Source organism: Nicotiana tabacum, chromosome 22, assembly GCF_000715075.1.
Source record: "Nicotiana tabacum cultivar K326 chromosome 22, ASM71507v2, whole genome shotgun sequence".
NCBI classification, from domain to species: domain Eukaryota; kingdom Viridiplantae; phylum Streptophyta; class Magnoliopsida; order Solanales; family Solanaceae; genus Nicotiana; species Nicotiana tabacum.
Genome location: NC_134101.1, coordinates 205,712,523 through 205,718,522, shown reverse-complemented (window position 1 = coordinate 205,718,522; position 6,000 = coordinate 205,712,523).

Sequence of the window (6,000 nt, the reverse complement as noted above, 5' to 3'; positions counted from 1 at the left end):
GATACAATCTTCTAATTATTCAATCCTTTGTCTATGATCTGGACTCAATTCTTTCTTTTAACTTATACCGGAGCCTTCTACGGCTGTATGATTGTCAACATATATCTTGCATGGATAATACTCCGAAATATTAACTACGTTCATAACATAACTAACTCTGGATCATTGATTGAATAATTTCTTTCGTTCCTTCTCAACTTTCTTTGAACGTAGGCAATTACTTTTCCTTGTCTTTCTGCTCCTTTGTTGTGCTCATACTTAACTTATCTTAGTTCCCACGCATGCTGGAATTTTCATGTAACTCATATGATCTCGAATATTACTTTTGACTTTACTTCCTGTTCATTAGCCACGATAGGTGCCACCTTCACATGGAGTGCATACAACGTTGTTGTGAGTCTATTGTTATAAGACCATTACCTTTTTATGTTACTAAGCTTAGGTTGAAGCTTTCTTCCTTACTTCCTCAGCTAGTCTCTCATTGTAGTACTCAGGGAGGACCCTCTGATTGTAAAGTTGTGAGCTTATTACATTGGATACTCGACGGGCTATTTGATGTCCTTCCTCGCCTATAATGATCCGTAGTTTATGCTCATGTGCTTGTGGTGTTGCTTCTGAACTTGATATTTTTACTGTCTTCCCAGTGGCATTCTCTTTTATTTCAGTAACACTCTTATGGTACCTTTATGTACTCCAACTCCTATCTGAGTATTTCTTAAGGATCATGATGTCATATCTGTGAGACTGAATTCCCCATGTTGGGGTGCACTATGTTTATCTGGCATGATCTATTAATTTTTCTGTATCCTCTTTTCTAGCCATAACTAGGCTCTTCCTAAATCAACTACTAACTACTTGTAGGCCCATTCTCATATCAATATTCAGTGTAATCTTTCTTGTGTTATTTTATTTGTCTTAACTTACTTCTCTCACTAACTCCTTACTTATCAATAACATCCCGAGCAGGAACCCTTACTTCCTTTCCTCGACATCGTGCTTGCCTAATATTCTGGAATAGTAGCATATCTGTAGGATTCAGATAAGTAGAATCTCATTCCTTTCTCATTTTTATCACATTCTTCCTTTACCATTCCATAGTTACTAGAACCTCTTAATTCTGATTTAATGCCACATCATTCCATATTCCCCCTTAAGGGGAGTACTAAGAGTTGGAGCTACGACGATCTACCGATTGATGTTTTACCTTTTCATCTTTAGCATCTTTTCACACCATCGATGACACTTACTAGCCTTGCGGTAATCCTTCCATACCAGTGATAGCAAAATTCCTTACTTGCGAGGGTGACACTTAGTATAACTGGTACATACAGTTCCTTAAGCTTAACTTTGCTCACATTTCTTGTTTTAGGGAAGCATTTTCCTAGATGACAATTCTCTAAATTTCTCATGAATCTTCTTTTGTTGTCCAATCTATTATTGCCGGAACGAAATCTGAAATACTCAGTTCCTAATTCATGTTTAGTTTATCTTGTTCACCAGCCCATACTGATTTCTACTACACTGGAGTCTAACTTTTCCTTCTAGTAGTCGCGTTGGATTCACGAGGTTATTTCTCGAAATGAGGATATGAATTTATGGCCTATATTCTTTTGTTGTTTCAAGGCCTATCACCTCTCGTCTTTTCCTTCACTGGACTATAGACTCTGTAATACTGTCACCATTTTGATCTACTGTTGTCATCCATGTATCAAATCTTACTCATAATGCTTCATTAACTCTCTTCTTATTTACCGCTAACATTTATGTCTATCATTTTATTCGGAAAAATCGAACAAGACATTCTTTTGCTTTTAGCTCCCCTTGCTCCACCTACTGGCTCTTCGGGTTGCCTAACGTTCTTTCTCTACTAGGGACAGGAGCCACATTAAGGTAATATTTATCCTTTCCAGGCTTTTAGTGCCTATCTTCTGAACTTTTTGATCATGCTAGTATTCACATCTAATTGTAATATTCTAGAGTGCACCATATGAGTGTCTAACAAGGAGATCTATTAGCACATTTTTAATATCCTTCAAAAATGTGAACTAACGCAAACATTCTATCCACCATTTTGGGTCACTCTAACCTCAGCCGGATCCTGATATCTGTCCTTCTCTTATACTACTTCTGTTAGCTTCCATAGGACATAAATGAGATGGGTATGGCCAATTGTACCTACCTCTGTTACAATTGAAGGTGACTCAAAATGCTTATATTTCTCTGCTTGAATATTAGATAATGTTCATCTCTACTAACTAGGTACCTCATACCTTTCTTCACCTTACTTCTTTTACTTGTTGAAACTTGTACCTTCTAATTCTTTCATTATTTTTACCATAAGAGTGGATAGACATTCTTGCCTTAGGGATCTTTATCAAGAAGCTTACACATCTTAGTATACATATGATCTATTGGATACCTCATCTTTATCCATCATATGCATAATGCAAAAATAATGTTCCTCTAACTCAACTCTTTCACATCTATATCTCTTACCAACCGTGTTTCTGGATGTAGGCATTGTCATATTATTAATGAGATAGAGTTTGGAAAATTGAGTTCTTACAATTGAGATCTACCACATGATCTAGAGTAAGAAGAAGGAGTGACGGTCCTAAATGCGCTGTAGCCTCCTGCTTATAAGTGCGGCGCACAAAACACCCATAAACAACACTCTACTAGACACAACTTGTAGACTCCCTAGGACAGAACTGCTCTGATACCACTTTTTTCACGACCCAAACCTATGGGCTGTAATAGTCACCCGGTACCTTACTCAACTGAGAACAAACATAACGTGTCTTTATTATCGTACATTCATTGGAAAATGGGCCAAATAGGCTGTCATGGGCTATCCAGAATAAACATAGGGGGATACTTAATATAGGATGACCCAACCTGATATAAAGACTTATACATGTGACACATGGGCCTATAAGGCAACATAACCATTTGTAAACTCAAAACATAGGTCGGAAAGGCCATACAAGTATCAATATACATGACATCCGTCTACAAACCTCTAAGAGTACATAAGTATCATAAAGAAAGGGACTGAGCCTCGCCATACCAATCAATACATGTACTAATTATACTGACCAAATAAGCAACTCTGGAGCAAATGGAGCGCACCAACATCTTCCGCTGAGCTGGTAGCCTACTTGGAGGACTCTCGACCTGTCTATCGGGGCTTGCGACCATGAAACATAGCGTCCCCAGGCAAAAGGGGCGTCAGTACAAATAACGTATTGAGTATGTAAGGAATGAAAATCAGTAATAATAGACATGAGAGAAATATGGAGTAAAAGACTTGACATGTAAGTTCGAATAGCTTGTGAATCATTTAATATTATAATGTAACACATATGCGTATAAATGTTATGCCATGCATCGATATATGCATTTATATGATCATTAAGTCTCTGAGGGCATCCCATTATATCATCTCGACCACTATGGGAAAAACCATCAACGTATGCTAGATGATCAGGTGGTGGTGCATATATAACGCTGTAACCTTTTCCCATATCCCATATTATACGCGTATATAATACCGTCTGGTCATGGGTCAATGTACATGTATAAATGAATGCAATGCATGAGAAGTATGTCAATAAAATCTTTTAGAACATCGTAAGACCATTATACCTATGATTAATATAATGAAATAGACTTTATCAACTTACATATTTTCTGAGACCCATGAACAGACGATTGAATAATAAGACATATGGGGAATCAAGAACATAAGCATTTCTAGCATTTCTATGAATAGAGTCATTTCATAGAAGTTGTGCATTTGCTCGTTTCGTTTGTATTGTATGGATCATGCCAAAAGGAAGGAAGGGATTGCCTTAACATACCTGAACTGATTCTCTTGATAATCCCTTTAATACACGTCAATTGCGACAAAACACATTAGGATGGATCGAAGTAGGGAAAAATCAGTATTATGTTTTTTAGAAAGATTGTACTGTGCTTCCTTAGAATCAATTTTACGCTACTGTAGCATTATAAGGGTTCATAACAATCCTCTTGAGAAAGGAAATGCCATACGTCAGTGTCGTGACCCAAGTTCACCCTCGGTGAACTATCGTGAGGCACCTAGCCTCTACGACTAGGTAAGCCTAACAAATTGCGGAAAAGAAATCAATAGAATAAAACTAGCCAAAACTGTAAAAAAATATCAAAATGAAACATTTAAGATACTGCTCAGCATATACAATACAACTCTCAAACTGGAACTACATTTCCCAAAACCCAGCTATTGAATAACTACAAGTGTCTAACTCTAGAATATCTAAACAAAAGTAATTACAGAAGGGCTGATATTATAAGGGAGAATGGAAAGGGACTCCTCAGTCTGCGGATGCGGCAGATATACTCGAAGTCTCTAGATAATCGTCTCGCCTCAATGGTAGTAGGGGTGAGTTGAAGTACCTGAATCTGCACATGAAAAACATGCACAGAAAGGGCATGAGTACACCACAACGGCACTTAGTAAGTGCCAAGCCTAACCTTGGTCGGGTAGTGACGAGGAAAGTCAGGGCCCTATTGAGTTTAGATGAAAAACAAAAAAGGTATAACAATATAAATAAGACACTATAATTAAGTGCGGACAGTAAAAAGTAACACATGATAGTAAGAACAACAACAACTACAAAAGAGACAAAATGATCATAGAAAGAATACAGCTCAACACAGAGGAAACAACTGGGGATCTCCCAGGATACCGTCCTGTAGTCCCAGATATAAATATCCGGTGGATCTCCCATGTGTCGTCCCGTAGTCCAACTCATAGTGCGCAGGGATCTCCCGAAATATCGATCCATAGTACCAAATGTAAATACTCAGTATTGGGGGAATCTACCTGGTGCAGTCCCATAGTTCCAATATAAAAGTGCAGGGGGATCTCCCGGAATACCGATCCATAGTCCCTAAGTAAACATGCAGGGGATTTCCCGAGATGCCGTCCCGCAGTCCCAAAGTAAACACACAGCAACAACACGAAGAATACACAATTCAATTCAAATTTCATACCAAGGTAAAATAGGTATTTCTAACCTAGCATGCTGCAAGTAATCCAAATAAGGCAGTTCGAGCAAGTAAAGCAATTAAGTTAATTAGACATGTTTTCCTAAGCTAATAGTAGGCTTAAATTGCAAGTAGCATAAACAGGAAAGAAAAAACAGTTATAGTTACCTAATAAAAACAAGATTTTCAACAATTAGCACAAGTACACACTCGTCACCTCACGTACAAGGTATCTCAAATATCAATAATACCAAATCCTAAGGGAATTTCCTCCACACAAGGTTAGGCAATCTACTTACCTCGAACTGGCTCAAAATCAATCGGAAGCCACGCTCTTGCCACAAGTACTCGACTCTAAATGTCCCAAATCTATCCAATTAATTGCATAATGTAAATATAACTTCAAGTAACTGATTCCACTAATTAATTCTAAGCTAATACGCAAAATTAGGAAAAATGACCAAAACGCCCCCAAGCCCACATCTCGGAATCGGGTAAAATTTACATTTTTCGAATCCTCATACTCTCACGAGTTCAGTCATACCAAAAGTACCAAAATCGAACCTCAAATGGTCCCTCAAATTACCACTCAAATCTCTCCAATTAACCAAGCCCTAACCCTCAATTTACCACTGATTTTCCTTCAAATTTTATGCTTAAAATGATAAAAATCACCACAATAACGAGCTTAAGGACAAAAAACCTTACCTCAATGAATCCCTCTGAAAATCTCCCTTGAAAATGCTCCCCAAACCTTCTTCCCGTTGCAAATTTATGAAAAATAACCCAAATTCGCGAAGGAAATCTTTTTATACTTTCTGACCCATGTTTTTCGCACCTGCGGTCCGCTTCCGCTTCTACGCTACTGCTTCTACGGTCAAGGGAACCGCTTATGCGGTTTTTACTTAAGTCCCATTCTCCGCACCTACGACCCAGAATCCGCATCTACAGTCCCGCAGGTGCGGC